General features: G+C 34.2%; 1 pseudogene; it reads left to right on the top strand.

Moving 5' to 3' along the window:
* The window catches only part of LOC125813092 (uncharacterized), a 55,226-nt pseudogene that overhangs the window by 26,470 nt on the left and 2,006 nt on the right, over positions 1–26,750 (top strand).

Here is a 26,750-nt window from a genome sequence, read left to right on the forward strand (position 1 = left end):
AGAGGCAAAGGTATATTATTCAAAAAATATGCAGAACTAATTTCATATATTCCTGAATATCATATATATGATTGAATAAATTTATGTTTGTTATTATGTATTAGAATTATTTGAATCATGATTTCTAGTTTATTAGCACACTGGAAACAGAGAGAAAACTTCAATACTATGCTATCCTAATGTTGAAACCGGTAGGCAAGGAAAGCCGTTTAGGGGAGTAAATAAAGTTGAGGCGCTGATAAGAAGGAAGTATCCGCTAAAGTACGATGCTAGTAGTGGCAAGAGAACATGATAAACAGATAATCTAGTTCATAATGATCTAATATGAATTTAATTAATTATGAATATGATAGGAATGAATAATTGAAAATAAAAAACCTGCATAACAACGAACATGACTACATACATGCATGATGAAATGATAAAAAACTATGAAACTTTAATCTTATATATTCTTAAAGGTATAGAGATAATAGAATTAAGAAGAATCATATGAGAAAAAATATTTAATGATAACGGATCAAAAGATATATTAAACCAACAATGGTATGAAATAGACCTACATGATTTAGACCTCGAAAGAATAGAGTGGTATGATTTAGAAATAAATTCAGACTAAAATGAACTACGAATATTTACAATATTGGACATAAGCTATGTAAAACTATTAAAACAATTAATGAAAAATAATTTATATATGTACCTAAGAACCCAAGATATGTTATATCTAGAATATATCATAAATAATATTAAAGAGATATCAAGATTAAAACACTTAGCAAAAGAATATTATAATAAAATCTTTAAAATGGATTCCTCACCTACCAAAAATGTCATGAATTCCTCACCTACCACACTACCAAAAATATCTTAGTATATCATGAATTTATCATCTACCAGTAAAATGAATTCCGCAGCGAAAAATGGTATCAAAGCACTTTTAAGCTATTAATTATTACAATTTATAATATCTTTTACGTAATTTCTCTCATATGTCTTCAAAACTTGTAAGTTGTGATTATTATGATTTATAGTGCTATTTATGTCATTTTTAATAAATATATATTATCTATTTTGTTTCAATTTATGTAGCACTGATGAAAATTTGAGGGTCAATCAAATTTTCTATATGACTTTTAAATATTTAAGTTGTTAATTATTGTGATACTTGTTACTCCTATTCCAAATTATATTGTTAAATATTCTGATTTATATTATTTTTTTATGACATAATAAATAATATATGTTATTTTCTTTATTCTAATTTATGTAGTACTAATAAAAATTTTACTATGCACTAAATTTTTTATGCTTTTTTAAATATTTTAAGTTAATAATTATTATTATAGTAATAATCTTTCATGTAATAATGCAATCGAAATCTAATTTGCCTTTCCAAAATAACCTTTCTTAGAATACACGTGGCTGTCAATTAAAGAAAATAAAAATAAAGACAGAGGCGAGTAAAAGCTACATGAGATGTGATGGGTAATTTTGTCAACTACACTCAAAATTATATCATTAATGGACAACATTAGTTTCTGCTGACCAATAATATGTTTCCAAGTTATTGAAATTACGAAAATTATCCTCTAAAGCTGCCAGGCACGCATGTTGACCTCTTGCCTGATTGAGCTACTTTAGGCCCGCCTACGTGGCGCCATCACAAACCATGATTCATTTTTAAATTTATTTATTTCCAAAACTAGTCTTACCCTTCATGAAATGTTGTGACTTTTTATCAAAAGTTGGGAATTTTATGAAAGGTTGCGATTTTAATGTAAAGTTGTGACTTTTGTGAAGAGTCGTGACTTTTGTGAAGAGTTGTGACTTTTATGAAAGGTTGTGACCTTTCCGAATAGTTGTAACTTTTCTAGAGAATTGTGACATTTCCGATAAAGCACAATAAGCATTTGTTGATACTACCCCGTGTTGTCTATAAATAGAGGAGTTTCCTCTCATTTTAAAACAATGAAAATTTTGAACTACTTCTTCTTCTTCTTCTACACAAATAAATATTCGTGTACTTTTCTCCTGTTGAGTGACTTACAACACCATTTTTCCTTTCTGTTTTATTCTATTGTTACAAATCCGCGTATGTTTTTTTACAGACATTAGTTTATGCTTATGTTATTAATATAGCGCTTTAAGATTTCGGAGGAATTTTTTGCCTTAAAATAAAATGTTATTGACAATGTAGAGTATGTATCGAAAATACAAATATTACTGAATAATCATATGTAAGCTTAATAAAAGAGTTTAATCCCGTGTGAAGCACGGGTAGTTTACCTAGTAATAAATAGAAGGTAATTCTTCCTCGAATATAATAAATACATTATCTTGAAAAATATAATATAAAATATTATAATAATGATAAGAGGTAAAATAAAAATTAAATATAAAATTATCCATTAATTTCATGAAGTGAACAAGTATAGTTATATATTCCAGAATAATATAATGGATAACTATTGTTGGATGGTGGCACTAATATTTGTTCCTTACAGAAATCGTTCAATTAGTCCCTAAACTGTGGTTGAATGTGTTAATTTCCTCTACTATTCTACTTATTTGACGCATGGGAGGGGGAGGAATTATAAGATTGAAAAATAAAATAACATCTAGAAAGTAAAAGGCTTATAGTTTTTTTTTTTAAATTTGGTATTTGATATTTGAGTTCAACTATTTCGAATTCTATAGTTAAATGTTAATCAATTGTTAAATTGTTCGTCCCTTTTGTTCGTCCTCAATTTCATACATTTGACATTTTTTAAAAAGAACTAAATTGTTCTCCCTAAGAGAATTTGAAAGAGAGAGAAATATATTTTTCTATGTCTTAAAAGGTGTTCTTATTAATAATAAAGTTTGCTTTTATTATTTTTTGAACTATATTATTTTTATTAGTAATTGTTTCATAGTTAGAGAATCAAGAAAATTAAAACAATAGGAATTGTATTATTATTATTATTACTATCTCCATTTTTAATGTGATAACTTCCAAAAAAAAAAAAAATCTCATATATAATTAACTACTATTTAAGTTTGATTTTTTAAAATTACGATCAATCCTGCCCATAAGGCAAAATCCATAGAAAGAATAAAAAAAGGTATAAATTAAAAGGTAACAATAAAAATCATTGACAGTGAATAAATTATTTTTATCCTCTTAATATATATATATTATTGTGTTTTAATTGTTGAACTTTTCAACGTCATGGTTTTAGAGTCCGTAAGGATAGGTTTACAAAAATTGTTTTTAACAAAAAAATAAAAAGTTAAACTTAAATGACTTTTAAGTCAAAAAATAAAAAGTATGGAGAAATCTATTTTTTGTTTTTAACTTATTTTAAGTTTATCTCTTACCTTGCAAAATACTCCATAACTTATTTTAAGTCATTTTTTCGATTTATTTTTAAGTTATTTTATATTTTTCAAACACTTCCAAAAGTCAAAAGCTGATTTAAAAGTAGGTTTGACTAACTTTTAAGTCAATTCAAACACCTCTTAGTTGTGGTGTTCTTCCTTTATTGACAATTATGCAATAGAAGTCTTTCATGCAGCAGAATACTAATTCTTTCTTAATTAGAGGTATTAGATTCGAGTTTCTATAGATACAAAGTCGCTTTTGTTGGAAAGTACTTTTTAATGTGAGAGTTAGGAATGTGCAAATATCGAACCGACCTATAAACCGAATCGAAAAAATGTTATTGATTTATTGCTATTTGGTTAACATTTTAAATTCGATATTGGTTATTAATATTGAATTTTTGGGTAATCCGATAACTCATAAAGATTAGTAATTTACTACTTTTACTTGTACATAAATATTAAATATTAATTTCAATACCTTACTAGTGTATATATATATATATATATATATATATAAATAAAAGAATATCCTCATGATCTGGTATCAATAGGTAGTTGAGCTGCTAATGTCATGACCCGAGTATACACCCTGGACATGGCCGGCATTCAAGAACCATTGTTGGTCCCCAAGCGAACCCTCATCATGGCTGACTACAAACGGAAGACTAACTTAAGCATGTAAAAGCTTAAAACTGAAATAAAATTCAACAAACTCAACTTTGTAAGAGATTAACTCAAATGAACAACTTAGAATAAAAATAATATATTCAACTCGCCATAAAATGGGCAACTTAAGTCTTTAAAATATTTAACAAAATAAATAAATAATACATACTTCTCAACTATATACTGACTATCTATGAAGCCTCTAACTGATAAAGATGGAAGTCGGGACAAGATCCACGGCATCCTGACTAAACTGAAAAAAGTAAATTAAATCCTCCGGAAACAAGGAGGCTCACCATAACTAACTCTAACTCCCGGATGTATCAACGAATCTCCTGTTGATGATCCTGAATACCTGTATCTGCATCATGAAAAGATGCTGGTCAAATGGTTTAGTACGTAGAATGTACGAGCATGTAATGGGAATTCTAAAACATAAAAATAAGCTTGAACTTGATAAAAGGAAACATATTTACCTCTTTTCAAACTTACTCAACTCAAGGATACTCAAAACTACTCAAACTTACTCGACTTAGAAGCACTCAAGGATAAGATACTCAACTCAGAGATAAGATACTCAACTCAAAGATATGATATTCAACTCTGGGTACTCAACTCAATATAAAGCAACAATACACATGCAATATATGGAAACCTTTATAAAACAGTAAAAACAACCTAGTTCGTTAAATAAAATGCAATAACAAACTCAACTTTACTTATATAATAAAGTTATATAGTTTATGTGGGAGTTTCTCTAACCGACAACCACCACTATGAGCCTAAGTGGTGATACATCGTCTTACCTCACACTACCAAGGACCGTCCTATACCTTGCCGGGGTATAGAACCTAACTCACTAAGTGGATTCTCCAGTCTATGCTAAAAAGTACTAAGGAATCATCTCAAAAGTATGACCCTTTTCTACTCATGACGGCTACATGGTTTATGGAGACTTGGGTTAATATGAACTCGCATCCCCATATCGGTGCTCAATACTACTCCCAAAATATACTTAGCTCATGTGTTTGTAAAAACAAAACTCTTTCTTTGGTTTGAGAAAATTACTCAAAACTTAGCTTAAAAGCTCTCTTGGAATCGATGTTCCCTTTCTTACTCAAAACTCTTTTGAAAATCTCAGTTTCCTCTCATCTTAAATGTGAAAAACATTTACTCTTGGGAATACTTAGTTCCCATATATACTTCAAAGCTTAAGTCTTAAAAACAAAGTTAAAACATTTGTAAAAGACTTAACTATGGTTCATGCCGAATTATGGATATGAACGACTCAATGCAAGGTTTTCAATAACCATAGATAGAACTCAATACTTGGAACTCAAGAACTTCAATGATACTACTCATCTCAAGACTGTTCAACTTATAGTGTTCATGCAGGATTATGGGCATGAAATGTTCAACTCAAGGACTCAAAGATACTTTTCAAAAGGGATTAGGAACTCAGTACTTAACGACTTAGAACTTGAAGATACCACTTCTCTAAAGGATACTCAACTTACGATGTTCATGCGGAGTTATGGGAATGAAACAACTCGACTCGATGATCTACAAAGCAATATGGAACTCATGTATACGACTCTTCTCATTCTCTCACTTACTTCCTCAAAACTTAGTTCAAATCGATAGTTAATCTCAAAGGATTCACAATTGAACTCAAAGGATTTCTTGAACTCTGCTCTTAACTCTCTCTTGAATGTGAATTATGAATTCAAGAGTTATGGTTCATTATAGGAAAGATCTTGTGATGACAAAGTAGACTCATGAACACATTTTCCTCATCCTCTTACTCACTTACTCGAGCCTTGAAACAAATTACTAGAAGTTGTAGAAGACTCCTCAAAAGGGCTCAAAGGGATTTTCTTAGAATGTTCGAATGGATTCTCAAAACTTAACTCTTAACTCTACCTTGAATTTGAATTATGGATTGAAGGGTTATGCTTGGGAATGTAGGACCTCTCAATGATTTAGGAGGGTTAAGATAGTTGATAACAAGAACAGGCTAAGACCCAAACTTAAAAACACTGGTGCGACGCGGAGATGGAATTAAATCTTTGATCGCAAAAATAAATTTTGGGACAGTGGACTCTGTGTCGCGGAGAGGGCGTACTTTTTGAGGGACTGAATGTTTAAAAATCCTCTGCGACGCGGATTTGGGCACATATTTTTGTCCGATCTTTTCTTTCTCTCTCAAACTCGAATCAAGTCATACCTACTGCAATTCTAAGGTCAAATTCATGAATTCTTTTAACACAAAACAATTTCAGCGAAACCCACAAAAAGAACTATCAATTAACTCATCTTATTCGCAACCCTCGCCTCTAGTACTCAATGAGAACTTCATTATCAAAGAACGAAACACAAACCTCAAGAACTCAATAAGATTATCAATATTGGCTAAAACTCAAAAACTTCTCAAGAACTTAATACTTCAATCTCAAAAACGAATTCAAGGATAGAATTAAACATGATTGGAGTGAGGGCGAACAAACCCAACACTATGAAAGCTTACATACCTGAAAGAATCATCTTCTTGAAGAACTTGAAGGAAAATATGGGAAGATGAACTTAGCCTTAGCCTTTCTTGATTTTCTTGAGCGTAGAATCTTTGGAGTGAATGAGAGGGTTTGATTTAAGAAAACTGTTTTTATACTCGTTTAGGGCAATTTAGATGACCTCCTAAGGGTTTTTAGGACTAAAATACCCTTAAAGAAATAATTTAAATGAGCTGGGAGTCGGAATAATTTTTCACCAGGCAGTGAGGTCCATATTGGCTCCGTAACGCAGAGCCATCGCGGAGCTGCTCCGGGTTTGTGCATCATTAGTAAATCAGTCATAACTTTTTACTCAGTGCTCGGAATTTAGCAAACTCAGTGGAGTTGAAAAGAGGACTCGAAGGGCTTTAATTTTTTATTTTGTAGCTCACCTAAATGATCTTGTACTAGGAGTTATGGTCGTTTGAAGTTGACCCAAAACTTAAGAAAACTTAAGAATGACTTGAATTCTTTTCTCTTTAGTTCTTCTTGGAACTCAAGGTGCTACATCTAGTGTCCTTAATACTCAAGAAATCTTAAATTCCTTGCAAAAATCTCACTCACTACGAAGAACAGTTCGAGTCTTAGCTCAAAAAATTTCTGGGGTGTTACTGCTAATTTCAATAGAGTACATGATAATAACCCACACACACACATACATACACACACATATATATATCTTTGAATGGAAAATCATGACTACTCCTAGCAAAAACAAAGGGGGAATGGACACTCCGAACATCAGGAGCTGACCTCACCCTCTGAATGCAAGGTCTTCTCCACACGAGGTACATGTCAAAGGCGAGAAGGAGCTCACTCCAGCCTCTAAATGCAAAACCTGTTACATATGAGGCACACAACAATGACGAGAACTCGTACTATGATCTGTAGTGTGCAGGAATGTAATATGAGTACCAACAAGAAGTAGTTAGTAGGCTTAGGCCCACTGAGATCCAAAGACAAGGAAAGTATAAATAACAAGTAAAAAGGGAATGTATAGTACAAGCCGCTAAAGAAAAATTATCGAACAATAAATGTGAGCAAAGACAAAGGAATAGAATATAAGAAGCAAGTGACTCAGACAAAACAACATACTTGAAGTGCTAGCCCAATAGGCTAATCACTACAAGAGTACACTACGTAATTCAACTAACCGAAGTACAACAACGGTAACCACCGCTGCACTGCTACATATCACAACAACTAAGAGGCCCATCCAACCCGACCAAACTAGGTAGAGACAATATAGAGACAAATCCAAGACATTCATTTAACGAACTAACAAACCATAAAATAAACAATTATATACAAATGATCAAACCAGGCAGAGACAATACATTTACAAGTCCAAGCCATTCATATAACGAACTAACAAAAAGACATAAAATTAACAATTCTATACAAACCACAACCTAACCGAACCCCATAATCCGGTAATGTATACAACAACAAAAATATCCCAAACGACCCCCCTTAATACTGGTGGGTGCAAACAATAATCAATTATACTTGTGATAGGCGAAACATATTAATCCAAGTTATGCAATAAAGCGAAAGGTGCCCAATAATAACAAGTTCCACACAACCATGTATATACACCTACCTCCTAACATGCTAGGTAGGAGTAAGGGTGGCAATTGGACAGGACCGGATCAACATGACCAATTTTATTGGAACTGATCCTTGTTAAAGGGTTAAATTATCGGAACCGGGTCTTACCGGAACCGGTTTTATCGGAATTTTCCAAAAGTTCTGTCCGATCCCATAGTTATTGGATCGGAACCGGTTTGGACTGGACCGAAACCGGTTCTTACCGAATCATTGTTGATTGTACCGGTAATTTTATTTATTTATTTATTAACTTTAATTATTATATAATATATATTATTAATTATTATATTTAATATTAATAATATTATATTATTAAATATTTATTAACTTATTCTTTTAAATTTTTATAAAACTTCAATTTGAAACTTTAAACTTTAAAGTTTAATAAAGTTTAAACTTTAAAGTTTCAAATTGAAGTTTTATAAATTTGAAACTTCAAGAGTCAAGAGTCAAGACTCAAGTTAAAACTCTAAACGTTAAACATTAAATATTTTGTAAACTTTAAACTTTATATTTTAAATTCAATTTAAACTTTAAACTTTTAAGTCAATTTTAAACTTTAAAGTTTAAACTTAAATTCAATTTTAAATTTAAAGTTTAAAGTTTAAACCTTAAAATTCAATTTTATATTAGACTAATATTAAAATAGTTGAAAATTAAATTTGTAAAATGACTTGCATTAAATATAAGATACTATTTTAAAAGAAAATCAAGACGAATAGCCGTATATTTATTCAAATAAATAAATTGTACAAATACAAATACTTGAAAGAGTACATAATCTAGGTATTGAATATTAATTATTATACTAATAATTGATAATTTTTTGAAATTCTCTTCGTAACTTTTGTATCATTTCAAAAGAAACATTATTTGGAACTTGTATTTGTTGTTGTTCTTCCATTGCTTCCATGTCATCATCACTATTATCACCAAATATTTCATCCATTTCATCATCTATTTGGCTACTTAATTGTGCTAGTCCAGTATTTCTTCTTTCGGCATTGATCCAATCTCTAAACAACACTGATATTTTCAAACTATCCTTTGCTAATGAATATCGATGATCTCCAATCATAAATCTCGCTGCGCTAAAGGCTTGCTCCGAAGCAATCGATCATGCTTGAATTGCTAGCACATCTCGAACAACCCTACCAAGGGTCGGAAATTATTTTTCACGATTCTTCCACCCTACTAATATTTGAGCTTGAAGTTGTCCTTCTTCATGCCTAATCTTTTTCCGTGTCTGATTGAAATATAAATCAAAATCATTATTGATAGAGGATTAAGACCAAGATAATCATCCATAAACTCATCTATATCATCACTTTCTATGCTTACAAGATGGAGGTTCAACTATTGGAATATTTTTTTCTATAGCTTTATATGTATTATATAAATCTCTAGCTTTTGTAAATATGCTTCTTTTACAATCTTCAACACTAGGAGTTTCATCATCTTTAATTTCTAAATTTGCATTAATATTTTCAACCATTCTTTCAATACCTTTTAATTTGTAATCTGGGTTGAATAAAGTAGCAGTCAAATAGATTCGAGGAATAGGGAAAAATATTTTTTTTAATTTTTCAATCATAAAAGCACGTGATTCTTTAAATCGATCTTTTGCTTTATATTTTTCAAATTCAGATGAAATAGAATAAATATATACTAAAACAGAAGAAATAGTTGGATAATATTGACCAGAAGCTGCATTTGCTGATTTATAAAAAACACTTAAAAATTCAATACATTCTTTTGTATTTTCCCAATCTTCATAGACAATTTTTAAATTCGGGTCCGCATTATGAGCATTAAAAACTAATTGTATCGGCTCTTAATAAACATAAGCAACTTCAAGCATTTCAAATAAAGAATTTCATCTAGTGCATACTTCTTTTGGAACTTTTCTATATGCAAGTCTACATTCTTTACAACGATTTTTAAATTCTATAATTCTAGCTTTTATTTTAGCTTTAAAAATCCAATTACAAGAAATTCTATAGGTCGTGACATAAATGAAGTTTTATCAACATAAGTATAATCATTAGTATTAATTCTAAATCTAGGTGGCAGATGTTTAGAACTACTTCCTCCTCCCCTATTATTTTTTTCTTTTCAACATTGGTCTTTTACCACTATTTCTTTCTGAATTCATGTTCAAGTTTAAAATAACTAAATATTATGAAAAACAAGCAAGATAATATAACAAAAAAAATAACTTAATTAATTAACAAATAAAAAATGAAAGTTGGAATGAATGTACCAAACGTCTACTTAAAAGTAGACGTATAACCAAAGCCGGAATTGAGAGATTCCAAAAGAAGCTTCCGATTTACTTCAAATAAATCTCCGAAATCCGAACTCCAAGTCAATATAAAAAATAATAATTTGAATTTATGAGAGATTGAAATTCGAGAGATTTTGTAATATGTTAATGAAATAGTTTATGAATTTGTAAGTTAAATTAAAAAATATGGGTATATTTATAGTGTTAAGGGGTTAGAGAGGGGTGGGTCCCAACCCAATGGCTAGAAGGGCCCAATGGCTAAATTCTAACATTCACATAAAACAAATTAAAATGGAAACTGACCGTTGGACCGGATAAACCAGACCGGAACCAGGTCTAACCAAACCGGATAAAAACCTAGGTTTCATTTCGGTACCTATTCCGGTACCCTATCAGACAGTTTCCTTACCGGTTCAACCGTTACCGGATATACCGGTATGGAAACTGGACCGGACAAAATCCTGTCCAATTGCCAGCCTTAGGTAGGACCCAAGTGGATAACCCTCTTCTTGTGTTTTGGGACCACAGGACTCGGAATGCCCATATATGCTGCCTAGTCCCAATTCAAGATTCTAACCTATCTGTCATACTACTGGATCAGCTCCGTCGTGGTAGCAGGGATTTGTGTAACCAAATCACTAGACAAAGGGTCAACGATACTCCAGACCGATCAAGTAAAAAGTGAGCACTTCCTTGATGACTCTTTTGTCTCAAAAATTAATTTATCAAAGTGGTAAATGTAGTATAACGTGCATAAAACAAGTTTTTCTAGAGTAAAATTGTAGAATGAACTTCAAACAAACTAGTGAAAATCAATTTGTTTACTGGGTTTGTACAACAAAACACGTGAAAATTAGTAATGATGCAATGCATGCCATCACCAACATCCATACAATAGAATCTAAACAACTAGATGTACATTACTAATTATACCTAGCTCCCAGAGCATATAAAATTAACCTTAAATCCAGTTGTTCCTCGACCAAGGCCTCAAGCCCAACAATATGCCAACATATTCAACAATAAAAACATAAAATGATCACTATAACTCTCGATATGAGGGAATTTGTAAAGACTCATGTCATTACCAAAAAATTGTTTTGACTCTAATATTTCACCATAGGTCTCCCTATAACGACCAGAAAGGGTGATTACAATTATTTAAACTATTGTGGAATAGAAGTCAAACTATCAGTATGGTAATCCTATAATTTGTATCATTTTCACCCTATTATTGTAGAATTTGATCTCAACCCTATTTGGACTAATGTATTTACTATGCCATTAGTTAGAATTCGTATGTATTTATTTCCTAATTACTGATCCTAATAAATGATCACAATGGAAATCTTCACTAGTAACTAGTGCCTTGACTTTATTTATAACAAAACTAAGTTGGCATTAACCTCATAGCCTCTACTAGAAATGAAAGGTAATATTAGATACAATTGACCCTCATGGCAAGGTCATTTCCCATAATCCACTCATAGAGATCTTTTTGCATTGGGCTTCCCTTTATCATTAATCGGAGAAATTACTTAACCAACTTATTAGTGCAATAGGTTTTGTCTAACACTACTATGTTGCAAATGATTTGTTTATACCGACTAAAAACATCATGAGTATTGCATTTTTAGACATCCAATTCTATGGTTTTTGTTAAAAAATAGATGCAGGAATGTGCATATTTGCACTTTGCTTATGATGAATGCAAAGAAGAGTTTTCAACGCCCATTGGATGTTGTTGTGACTTTAAAATCATTGCTTTGATTATGTGGGGTTCGACCCCAACCTTGTTTTATTACTATATTACCTTCGACAAAATGTGCATCGTATTGTTGGGACACAAGATTAATTCTTTAAATTTTAAGTTTATAGCTCTTAGTTATATTGTGAATCCTAGTTCTAGATATACAAATTCTTTTCAACTCTTACAGAATAGAAATCAAACCATCAGTTATTGCTCTATTTTTTAAAATCATTTTTCCTTATTCTTTGTGGGATCTTACCTCAACCTTATTTTGATTACTATATTTGCATAGGACCACACTAGATCATCTTAGGGTGTAGTTTTGAGTGTATCAGGAACAAAATATGTCAGTTATGTAAAAGGGTATTTCAAGGTTGATGTATGATATGATGGTTGCTTCGAATATGAAAAGCAAGAGACAAAAATTCCTCACTCAAGGAATGCCTTCAAGGAGGGACTTGGTAGTTGCTGCGTACACAAAGGTTTTGGTCAAAACAACACGAAAGTGCAGACATCTAATAAAGTAATTTTTTTTACTATTACATGAATAAACACTTGGAAAAGAAAAAGAATCATCAGGCAAAGCTTGCAAGTACACAACCATGGAACTAGGAGTGGGACCTAGTTCTCCTTCGCTCAATTTCCCAAGACTAGAGAAGGGGATTTTCCTACAAAAGATGAAAAGTGCTTAGCTTCAAAGGATGACTTGTTTACTTCCTTTGAGCCCCGTCACTTCTTTTGCGACTGCTAAAGATATTTGGTTTGACGAATGTAATCCCAAGATCTTTCTGGATACTATCTCTGTATCCGTCCATTAGGTGGAGTCCTTTTGAGTGTACTACTTTGCGACGATATGCCAGTATTACTTAACTGACTCTCTTGTATTTGTAAATCACTGAAACTGCAAAAATTAACCAAAGGGAATATTTGAAAATATGGATTATGAGTACTCTACAGGAACCTGGTACGAAATTGTTTGAAAATATGGATTATGAGTTCCCAAAGGGAGTGGTATCAAAATAGCCAAACGAACTAGCTTTGCAAGTCCACTTAAGCTAATGGAGGGAAAAACTAAGGGACCAGTTATAAGAGGCAAAACAAAATAGTACATGGAGAAAGTGCTAAAGTCCTATTTGGACAATACTACAAGATGAAGAAGGCAAATATGCTATTTTGTAGCTGTAGCGGAAGTATATTAACAAAAGGTGGTAGTGTAACACCTTTGACATTGAAGAGGACTAAAGAGGGGAAATGGGCAAGTCCATGAAACCAAAATGGACCATGTACCCTTCATGGCACCCTAGACGACCCGTTTAGGGGTCCACAGTTTGTTTAGGGCATGGTGAGCAACCGTCGAAGGCTGCAAAAGCGGGGGTCACCATGGTGGGACCCAAAATGGCCTGTGGTGACTTGTCCAATCAGTTTAGGAGTCCATATAGGTCACCCATAGTTTTTTAAGTTTCGGGTCAACTTCAAACGATTATATCTCTCAGCACATAATGAATTGGGTGGCCCATTACCTATTAAACTAAAGATCTTTGCATCCTCTTTCTAACGCTACAAAGTTTGCCTCATTTTGAGTTTGGAATAAAAATTTATGCCTGTTTGAGTGAAACCCTGTCGGGTAGGTGCAATTTCAGAACTAGTTATATGGCCCATGAAGTATTTCACGAGCCATGAAGCATTAAAGGTCCGTGAAGCTTTTCTTTGAAGGCACCTCATCGGTTTTTAAGTTAGGGTCATTATAGTCTTTCATCAAAATGTTTGGCACCTAAACTATGTCATTTTAAACCTTATTTCAAGACTTATAAAAGTGAATTAAGACCTAAACTACAAATGTCAATTGATTCTCCTAAATTCCCTAAACTTGTCCAAATTCCTAAATTCTCTCCAAGGTTCTCTCAAAAAATATTCTCTCTAGATCAAGGAAGAAGAAAATGCTAGGGTTCTTCAAGTTTAAGAATCCTTTCTTCATAATTGCTTAGGGATTTAATCAAGGTATATAGAGAGTTTATCAATGAGTTCCATCCACCCATTGAGCCCCCAAAGTTTCTTCGATTCTCCAATTCAAATTCCCAAAAAAACTTGAATAGGTTTCCAATCAAATCCTCATGGGTTCTATTTAAATAGATTCAATTGCTTGACTATTGTCTTATTTTGATGATTTAGACTTTATTACATGCCTTTCAACTAATTCTATGTGAACCCATGCATTGATCTATAAATTTTGATGTGGCACGCTTCACACAGATAACTAGGACTCTAAAGACACGATGCCATAGACTCCCTAGAACTCTTGAACTCTGTGCTCTGATACCAAGTTTGTCACGCCCTGAGCCTACACCCTGGGCGATACTGGCAGTCGTGAACCATTGTTGGCCCCAAGCGAACCCTTGGTCTGGCTTAAATTTTAGCGGAAGGCTTACTCATGATAAAAATACTTTAAAAAGTAAGCTAAAATCTCAATAGACAACTTAAATGTATAAAGAAACATTCAATAGCCAAAATGGCACTCAAGTCTCAAACATCAAAACATGAATGGAAAGATTCAAGATCTAACATCAACTAACTATCTATGAAGCATCTAACAACTGAGATGGACGTCGGGACAAGACCCACGACATCCCAATGCATTAAAATGATAATGTAATAAAAAGGGTCCTCTGGAATCTAGAAGGCTCACCAAAAACTCTGAAGCTCAACTAGAATTAATGATGCGCTGGATGTTGATCATGGTTACCCGTATTTGCATCATAAAAAGATGCAGGCCAACTGGCATCAATACATTGAATGTATGAGCATGCGAGGAATTCTAAAACAAGACATAAGCTTGAAAGGAACTGAAAGAACACACTTGGGCTCAACTTAACTCAACTTAACTCATTTCAATATAAAGTAATAATATGAATGCAATATAAATAAAAGCTTTTAGAACATGGATAACAATTCTATGTATTGAGAGATACGATAGTAACTCAGGTTGTATGCAAAGATACGATATGAACTATGATTGTATATAAAAATACAATCAACACTGTTTATATAAGAATACAAAATACTTCTATGAGAGATTCTCTAACTGGCAACCATCACTTAAGAGCTATGTGATGATACATCGTTTTTCCTCACGCTGCCAGGGCCGTCCTATACATTTCCAGGGGTATAAAACCTAACTACTAATTGGATCCACTAGTCTATGCTCAAAATCACTAAGGAATCATCTAAAAAGTGTTTCCTTTCTTGCTTAATTGTGAAAGCATTTACTCTTTACTAAAAACTAGCTCAAAGACTCTTTTGGAAATTAGTGTTTCCTTTCTTTGGGAATACCTAGTCCCCATATACTCTTTTGAAGAAATGAAATTCACTCTTTACTCTTTACATAAATCAAAACTCAAGTGTTGAAACAAGTTTAAAGCATTTACGAAAGACTATTGAAAAAACTCTAAGACCGCTCTAAACTTGGCTCTCAACTTTCCTTTAATTTGAATTTATGGATTCAAGGTTGTGATTCATATTTATGGATGATTTATAGATGTTTAGAAGTCATTTAGAATAGTCAAAATCGATAGGAAATGTTAGTACACTTTAAAGTTTAGAGACTGATTTTTGGCGCACTGCTGGCGCTCCATGCCAACCCTTCATGGGTGAAACGTTCAGGTATACCCAATCATTTACCTCAACCTCTAAGTCTCTTCTCCTAACATTAGTGTAGGATTTCTGATGATTTTGCGTTGTTTTCAACTTTCTTGGATAACTCTCACTTTCTCCATAGATTGATGAACTAAGCCTGGTCCTATCAACCCAACTTCACCAACTTCAGACTATCCAATTAGAGATCTGTATCGCCTCCCATAAAGAGCCTCATAAGGAGCCTTCTGACTGGTAGAGTGGTAACTATTGTTATAAGCAAACTCAATGAGAGGTAGGTGATCATCACAATTACCTTTGAAATCAATGATACAAGACCTCAACATATCTTCCAAAGTCTGAATAGTGCGCTCTGCTTGACCATCAGTCTGAGGATGAAAATCAGTACTCAAATTCACTTTTGAACCCAAACCTTTCTGGAAAGACATCCAGAATTGGGCAGTAAATTGCACCTCTGTCCGAAATAAAGGAAACTGGAACTCCATGAAGTCTTACTACCTCTTGAATATATAACTTGGCATAATCCTTTGCTGAATGGGTAGTCTTTACCGTAAAAAAGTGGGCTGATTTTGTCATTCGATCAATAATCACACAAATATAATCATGTTGCCTGCGAGATCGTGGCAAGCCAGTAATGAAATCCATATTGATCATATCCCACTTCCATTTTGGAAGCTCTATATTCTGAGCCATACCACTGGGCCTTTGGTGCTCTACTTCAACTTGTTGACAATTCGGGGATTTAGCAACGAACTCAGCAATACCTTTCTCCATATTATTCCACCAATATACTTCTCTTAAGTCACGATACATCTTTGTGGAACCTGGATGAATAGAATATCTGGAGCTATGAGCTTCCTCTATGATCCTCTCTTGGAGTTCATCCACCCTTGGTACACACAACCTACCTTAATACCTCAATACACCATATCCCCATTGCTCAAAAGCCTTTACTTTTTTCTTATGAACATTTGCCTTCAATTCAAGCAAAATAGGATCTTGGTCTTGTTTCTCTTTCACTTCTGACACTAATGATGATTCAGCCCCATTCATCACCATCACTCCTCATTTATTTGAATCCATTAACACCTAATCGTGCAAGTCTATGCACATATTTTGCTAACTCTCTATTCTCTTCTTCAACATGGGCGGTACTACCCTAGACAACCTACTCAAGGCATCAACAACATCATTAGCATTACCTGGGTGATATAGAATACTCATGTAACTCTAACCACCTCCCTTGTCTGAGATTACGCTCTTTCTAACTAAGCACATATTGGAGACTCCTGTGATCGGTGAACACATCTACATGAACACCATAAATATAGTGACGCCATATTTTCAAAGAAAATACTACGACAACCAACTCTAGATCATGAGTTGAGTAGTTCTTTTCGTGAACTTTCAGCTGTGTGGAGGCATAAGCAATAACTTTTCCATTCTGCATTACCACACAACCCAATCCAACTTTGGACGCATCACAATATACAACAAAGCCGTGTGTACCCTTTGGTAAGGTCAATATTGGGGCAATAGTCAACCTAGATTTCAATTCCTGAAAGAATTTCTCACAAGCTTCAGACCATTGAAACTTAACTGTTTTCTGAGTCAGCTTGTCAAAGTAGACGAAATAGATGAGAACCCCTCGACAAACCTTTTATAATATCCAGCCTACCCTAAGAAACTCCTAATATCAGTTGGAGATGTGGGTCTAGGCCAATTCTACACTGCCTCTTATTTCAGAGTATCAACTCTAATCCCATCACCAAAAAAAATGTGGCCTAGGAATGCCACAAACTCAAACCATAACTCACACTTAGAGAACTTGGCATACAACTCTCTATCCTTTAGAGCTTGGAGAACTATTTTGAGATAACTAACATGATCTTCCTCATTCCTTGAATAGATTAGTATGTCATCAATGAATACGATAACAAGCATATCTAAATAAGGCTTGAATACTCTATTCATAAGGCCCATGAACGTTCTAGGCGCATTGGTTAAACCGAACGACATGACTAGAAACTTATAATGACCATAATGGGTCCTGAAAGCTGTCTTTGGTCTATCACATTCCCTCACTCTTAACTGATGGTAGCTAGATCTGAGGTCTATGTTAGAGAAACTAGTGGCACACAACAAAAATACGTAACAAACAACAAAACATTCCTTTCACCTTCTTTGATTTTCTTTCAAAAATCCACAAATACCTTCACTTCTTTTCTTTCTTTTTCATTACTTTAAGACAAATACAACATATACACCATCACAAACAACCTACACAAAATTTGTGGGTGTTCTAATCGAGCTTCGGTCAAGATATTGCTGTATTCAACTTTACCTTATCTTTTTTAATTTATTTATGGAATTTGATGTAATTTTATGACAAGTTTTCCTATTTTTTTATTCATAATTTGTTCGCAATGAACAATTTGTTAGGTATTATATCTCTGTTTAATGAATGAAGGTAGCTTTAACAATGATTACTTTTTTTTTCTATTCGCCAGTTGTGAGCTCTTAAAAATGAATGGGTCATGACATTGTTCTTGTCTTGATTTAGATAATAATGATAAAGTAGATATAGTTAGTCTAGAAACAATTAAATAAATTATTATTATTAATATAAATAAAAGGATATAGAAATGATGTCAGAATTATATATTGTATCCTCTACATTTAGATTTATTTTACTTTATTTGGTTTTATGTATGAAGGAAAAAATATTTTGTATTTTAATGACTAGATGAGTTTTAGGACTGTTAAAAATATATGTTTCAATTAAGAATGTGGTTACACATCTTTTTTGAAACATTTAAGAGAAATTCAAGGATGTGATGACACACTTTGATAAAATTATTCTAATAAATATTTTATTTTGTAAATTCAAGATGTGAGACATAAAATATTAGGTGACTGACACACTCAAGAGAATAAAATAGTTATGCTTTGAAGCTATTAAATGTCAAAACCAAGAATGCAGTTATGCATCTAGGTTGAGAACAAATAAAATTCAATAATGAAAAATACAAGCGAAACTGTGGCATATAAAATATATCCAAAAATAATTTAAAAATAAGTAAGTACAAGTCAATAAAAGCGACCGTGCTAGAACACGGGACTCAAGGGATGCCTAATACCTTCCAAGTGGCTACTCCGAAAAAAAATCCCTAAATCAATATCGCTACTTAAATTGGAAAAACCTTTCCGCCGTGCGCAAAAAAGAGTGTGACATCTCTAGCGACTCTACTGCGGGATAACCAAAATTCAAGCTTTGTTATATTGGTTTTTACTTGATTTTATTATTTTATTTTTTGGATATATTGTGTATGATGGCCTAATGTGCTACTTGATGCCCATTTATCGCTTTTATATTGTTGAACTGTACTAAATCGTCTTCTCTCGCGCACCGTTTTTGAGTCTTTAAACACACTTAACACACGTTCACAGGAATGCAGTTATGCATCCTACTTTTCCTTGAGATAAAACTGGAGTGGACTCTTAACACCCAGTGAAGGGTATTTAGTCACATATGTTAGGTGGGGTTGGACAAGAATTAAGTTGGAATAGCACTGCTACCGCTAAGTTGCCCCTCCGTGGCTCGAGTTGTCCACTCGGGTAAGCTAGTCTAGACACCAATCTCTTCAGGTTTGAACCTAGTAAAATTAGAACATAGACATGGTTATCCCTAGAAGACTCCAATTATTTACATTATTTGCATTTGACTTAGTGAGCCTCTAAACAAGAGTCGGGTCAGTCTAGGACATGAGTCCCTCTTTTTGACCAACATGTGCATTCTACGTTCTATTTATAATATTATTTAGAAGGTCTCTACACTTTTATAGTGATTAGTGAAATGAAAAAAGTTGACATTTGATTTTTACTTAAGAACTAGAGAGAAAACACATATAAAAAATTGTTTTAGAAATTATGAATTTCTTTAAAAAAATCATTTCTAAACAAAATCACAAGAAAAATAAAATAAAATTCATTTCAATCTTTTATACCATTTTAAACAAAAAATATTATTGCATGTTTCAACAAATTTCCATCTTTTCAAAAAAATTAATTGTCCAATCTGAACGAACTACGCACACCTGATTCTCATTTCAATGAGATACGTAGGCAACCCTCTTTGGGTTTGGTTACCTTTATGCATAAAGAAAATTTTAAAAAAAATTCTTCATCAAAAATTCAAAAAAATAAAGAAGTTGTTGTCTTTATTCAACAATTTTTTTTCTTCTTCTTACCAAAAACAATATTAGCTTAATAATGTTGGAACTTTTCGAATTCGTCACTCAAACGAAAAGTAAAATTTTTTAAATATTTTTTATTTCATTTTAGCATGAAGTTCAAGATTAAAAAATAGATTGTTGCATAATTTTCTTTTAGTAAATCAAGAAAACAAAAGATTTTATCTTAAAAGTTCAAAAAAAAAGTATTTAGTAAAAAAAATAATTATCCAAAGATCTTAATCATTTTTATCAAGCGTGTTATGTACGCAATCCAAATAAAATTGATCAATGCATCAGTTTTAAAAATAAAAATAAAAAGAAATAATCAAATAATAAGAAAAAAATAAATATAGTTGAGCTAGTTATGATTAAAAATGTCACGATCTGAGTCTAGGCCCCGGATGCGACATGGAGTACAAGACTCTGAAAAGCCTCATACAAGCCTCATAGCATTTCATTGTATTCGATATGAAAATAGCACAAAATTAAAACTCATTTAAATTCAAAATAACAAACTTCATTTCAAAGGAGAACTTGAAATATAGCGGAAGTCTAAATCTCACATGGCCAACTCAGACACAATTGTAAAAAATACTAGGGACACAACCCTTTACAATCGAAACAACTACTAAAATGTCTATTACATGAACAAAAGGAACTTAAAAGTCTTGTCCTCGAATCCATGAGGACATAACAAGTCTTGGAGGAAAAGAAATCCAACACTTCAAACTAGCTAGAAGGAATCACTTGCCGGAACCTACACTTGTAGTAAATCATAAAGAATATGGGTTAGTACACAGAAATGTACTAAGTATGATGACCATGCAAAGCATGCTTTAAAAGGGGACATTTGGTTAGAAACCATGCATTATGCCACTTTTTAGAAACATCATGTACCATAACATAAACAACATCATATACAAGCATTAACATCATATAAGTCATAACTTCACACTTAAGCAATATCACATGGAAACCATTACCTTTACCTTCGACTTTCACTTTTAAATGACCCTTATGCTATACCTTGTGCAATGCATGGATGGCGTCCCATACCACTATCCACACCAAGGCACCACATTAAGGCCACCAAGAGTGAACTTACCGTTCCTTCCTTTTCATCTTTTGCACAATATCCATACATAAAAGACATATCATTTCTTAAGGCATTACAAGGGAAAACAACTCATAATATAACCCAAGTATAGCATATACATCATATTAAGCATTTAAGAGCCAGCATTCCTTAATAACTTCATTTAGGACACATTCACATCATAGCCATTATGATTTAGAGAAATTCACTATGACCCTCTCAAAGCCTACTCGTGCAATGTATAGGTAGCATCCCATACTGCTACCTACACTTTGTAGAACCTATCAAGAACCCACAATGAAATCTAGCATGATGGGAAATAAGCATTACCCGACATAGACCATGAGAGCTTGTCATTGAATCCGGTGTCATAAGTCCCTACACCGTAAAAATGTGGTCAATTTGCCTAAGGAAGACCAGCTCATATAGCTTAGGTGGATCCACTAGCTAGACCTATGCGGGCACATAGTTTATGGGATAAGGTAGACGATCATTGAAACTCATGCCTAACTTTGTGGGAGTTTCCATCTAACCAAATCCACTCGTTGCTTAGCCTACATTCCCATAGAATAGTTCATTACCTTGACATTATCACATATGAGAGGTGCCATTGGCCTACCGACTCCAATTTCATTCACTAACACATGAAAGGATGCCTTAAGCCTACCGATTCAAGGTCCATTGAGGAAAGCTCATTAACTCCTCTTGAAAGTATGCCATAGGCCTGCCGATTCAAGTCTCATCATTAACCTTCATGGAAAGGTGCCATAAGCCTACCAATTACAAGGTTCATTACCATCATTAATGGAAGGGTGCCGCAAGCCTACCGATCCCAAGGTTCAATATAGGCATGTGTGGAAGGGTGTCAAGATCCTACTGATCCAAGGATTCAACAATCAACAATATAATCATTTATGCAAGAAAAGGATGCATAAGCCCTACCAATTCAAGGTATACTTTATATTGAAGAATCCTTCATATTCTATCATCAACATTCATGAACGTCAAATTGAAAAATAGTCTTTCAAAATAACACATTTACATTCATAACGTGATCACATTAACTTTATTGAATTCTCATTCATACAATGTCATGATAACACTTCAATTTCTCATACTATGCCTTCTAGGCCATGGTCACAATGTACATAATAAGTAAACACCTCCACCTTTCAAGTGGATAAACATCAAGTTAACAATTATAAATCAACATGTAGGTTCTCATATCTTGCCTTTAAGGCCATAAACCTCACATAACAATACACCAACAATGCACCATAAAATAAGCATGAGTAATGACATACTTCAACAATCTAAAGCCATTTGAACAAGTTTTTATTCATATACATTCATTATCAAGCAACCCACTTCATAAAGGCACAAACTTGGAATAGAGAGAAATCATGGGTTCATGGAGTATTTTCATCTTAAATCATCAATATAACAACATATAGCAATAAGATGCCAATATAAACCTTTTAAAACCATTTGGTGAAAGAACCCATGAGATTGAGTAAAACCCTAGGTTTTCATGAACTTGAAATCTTTAAAAGTTTATTTGAAGTTGGCTCTATGGTGAAAGCTAACCCTAGATGAAGGATCATCATACCTTTGCTAAGATTTCCCAAGAAATTTGATGAAGAAAGCCTTGTATCCAAAACCCTAGCTCCCACCTCTTCTTCTTCCTTGAGTTAGAGAGAAATATATAGAGAGAGAACTTTAGGATTTGATTTGGGAAAAATGAGTGAATGACTTGTTCAAAAGACTTAAAACGTTATATATTTATCATATAAACCATTTAAAACCAACCCCACATAATAACACATTAAAACAAAATTACCAAAAACCCCCCAACTTGAGGTAGCATGTCAGGGACCACACCCAATAAAACGGGTCGTGAGGGGCACCACGGGTCGTGGTGTTGCCCGTGGTCCTTGAGGCAGTGTGACTCCCATCCTTGCCAAGCCCTCCGAGGCCAAGACAAGTCAACGGAAGCTCCCACGATCCGTGGTTCACACCACGAGTCGTGGTGAAGCTCGTGGTTATGGGGCAGTACCTAGGCAAAGTTGCCTTGATTCCCTTGAGCCTAAGTGAACTCCATGTTCACTTTCACAGATCGTCTAGGGAACCACTGCTCGTGGTGGTGCCCGTAAACTTTGGGGCAGTAGCTCCTCCACTTGCAGTATTTCCCACCAAGCTAAGGCAACCTCACGAGCCGTCCCACGGCCCGTGGTCATGACCACGAGTTGTGAAGTGGCTCGTGAAGGGGTGCCTTCGCTTGGCACCAAACTTGAGCATATTGCCTTGCCAGCACGGGTGGCACCACGGTTCGTGGTGGCCACCACGGGTCGTGAAGACCCTCGTGGTCTAGGGAGGCAGAAGCTAGGACTAGTTTTAGGTAGCCTAGGTTCCCAAACCATAGCCTACACCTAAAACCCTTAGCCCTTGCCCTTAACTCATGACATTAACCCCACGTTAAGGCTCTAGTTCATCCTACCATTTTCTGAGTCGTTACATTATCCCTCACTTAGGAACATTCGTCCTCGAATTACACTTTAAACACTTTTAAGGGAAAAATGACTCAAGGCTAGCAGCCCAACAATCATGACAAATCAATATAATTCATATACCATAGGAGGAAACATCAACTCCACATCAATAAGCTCAATGCAATACAAGAAAGTAGGGACTACATCTACAAACTCATTATGCACAAAACAATAACATTTATCATTTCATTGGAGGAATTTCCTTCTCGCATCACATCATGCTCATTACAACATCGATAGCCAAATTATGCAACTTTTCTCAAAACTACATTTAAGCATGCTCATCAATTCAACTAATGAAGTATTTAGGAAATTCATTATAGATGCATATCAACATGAGGAACACATAAATAAAAAAAAACTCATTTTATCATGTAAACATAAACTCATCAAGACATGCATAACATAAGGAGACCATGGAAACTCATTTTCATATAAGACTTCAAAAACATAAAATAAGCTACTAGGAACTCTTGGTCTCAAGCTTGAATATGAATAGAAGAAAGTGACAAGGATAACCAAACTCACCACAACCTTCTATTCAACATACCATCCCTCACTTAGGAGAAAACCCAACTAAGGCAAACATGAAAAACAACATAGGAACCTCATCAATACATTCATGACCATGAGGAACTATTACTTACCGACGCCTTCATTCGGATTAGCTCCTTTGTCCTTGTAAGCTTGAAGAGCATAGAAACAACCATAATTTGGAGGGATAGGAACCGCACCATCTTTAGAAGCTTGCTTGGCCTCCCTTCCTCTAGCCATAAGAGTAGGGCAATCTTTCACCTTGTGATCATTCTTCCCACAACCATAACACCCATTAGTACCGGCTAGGCACTTCCCATAGTGCCTCTTGCCACAAGTGGTGCAAGTAGGTTTAGAAAATTGAGATCCACCACCTTTCTCTTGGTTAACCTTAGGAGCACTTGAAGAATCTTGGTTTGGAGCCCTCTACTTGAACCTAGGCTGACCTTGCTCATCGGATCTACCCCTCTTCACATCCCTATTCATCCTCTTAAGTTTGGACTCCTCAATGGATTGAGCATACACTATGAGCCTAGAAATGTTCATGTCATTATGGAACATTTCCGTATGGCACTCTTCCTTGACTAGGTCGGATACACTGGTCACAAACCTACTCATCTCATCCCTAGGGTTTGACAGCAAAGATGGAGCATACTTAGACAATTGGATAAACCTTAAAGAGTACTCTTGCACACTCGAATTAACTTGCCTAAGGTTGATAAAATCTTCAACCTTACACTCCCTCTTCTCACAAGGAAAGTACCTACCAAGGAAAGCTTCCTTAAACTCCTCCCATTCTATAGGATCCACTCTCACCAGCCTATTAGCCTTCCATTGGGTGAACCAAACTTGGGCAACATCTTTCAATTGATAGGACGTAAGCTCCGCCTTTTCTTTTGAAGTCACCCCCATAGCACTCACTACCTTATACACCTCATCCAAATATTCTTGGGGATCCTCTCCTACCTTAGAACCTAGAAACACCGGAGGATTCATCCTCACGAAGTCTCTCAACTTAGAAGCCATAGTACCCTCATTAGCATTACCCCAGGCCTCATATCTCTAGTTGCTTGAACTGCCATGGCTCGGGCCAAGATTAAGAAAGCCGACCTAATCTCTTCATTGGTCATATTTGAAACCTCTACCGGAACTTGGATGTCTTGAGGACCTTGGGGAGGAACTCCCTCATTCACATTCTCTTCTCCTACTCTCCTTGTGGGTCTCCCTCTTGTGTACATATCCTATAAACACAAGAGAAGGATTAGGAAAAGAACACTTATAGAACTAAACTCTAAGGCACGACTTCAAGAATATGAAAGAAATGTAACTTATAACGTCCTATAGCCTCTCACTCATAGATGTATCGTGACTCACACCGATGAACAAGACTCTATTAGACGTGGCTTGGGAGACTTTGATCCTAAAAACCATTTCCAAAATCTTGTGCTCTGATACCATATTTGTCATGACCCGAGTCTAGGCCTCCGATGCGACACGACGTACGAGACTCCGAAAAGCCTTATACAAGCCTCATAGCATTTCATTGCATTCGATATGAAAATAGTGCAGAATTAAAACTCATTTAAATCCAAAATAATAAACTTCATATAAAAGAAGAACTTGAAATACAACGGAAGTCTAAATCTCACATGGCGAACTTACACACAATCTTAAAACATAATAGAGACACAACCCTTTACAATTGAAACAACTATTAAAATGTCTATTACATGAACAAAAGGAACTTAAAAGTATTGTCAAGCAACCCACTTCATAAAGGCACAAACTAGTAATAGAGAGAAATCATGGGTTCATGGAGTATTTTCATCTTAAATCATCAATATAACAACAATATTACAATAATATGCCATTAGAAACCTTTGAAAACCATTTGGTGAAAGAACCCATGAGATTGAGTAAAACCCTAAGTTTTCATGAACTTGAAATCTTTAAAAGTTTACTTTTAAGATGGATCTAGGGTGTAAGCTAACCCTAGATGAAGGATCACCATACCTTTGCTAAGATTTCCCAAGAAATTTGATGAAGAAAGCCTTGAATCCAAAACCTTAGCTCCCACTCCTTCTTCTTCCTTGAGTTAGAGAGAAATATAGAGACAGAGAACTTTGGGATTTGATTTGGGAAAAATTAGTGAATGACTTGTTTAAAAGACTTAAAACCTTATATATTTATCATATATACAATTTAAAATCAACCCCATATAATAACACATTAAAACGAAACTACCAAAACCCCCCAACTTGAGGTAGCCCGTTAGGGACCACGCCCAACTAAACGGGTTGTGAGGGGTACCACGGGTCGCGGTGGTCCCCGTGGTCCTTGAGGAAGTGTGCCTCCCATCCTTGCCAAGCCCTCCAAGGGCAAGGCAAGTTCACAGAAGTTCCCACGATCCGTGTTCACACCACGAGTCGTGGTAAAACTTGTGGTCATGAGGCAGA

The sequence above is a fragment of the Solanum verrucosum genome, unplaced genomic scaffold (assembly GCF_900185275.1).
Source record: "Solanum verrucosum unplaced genomic scaffold, falcon-dt-bn FXZP01000256.1, whole genome shotgun sequence".
Taxonomy (NCBI): domain Eukaryota; kingdom Viridiplantae; phylum Streptophyta; class Magnoliopsida; order Solanales; family Solanaceae; genus Solanum; species Solanum verrucosum.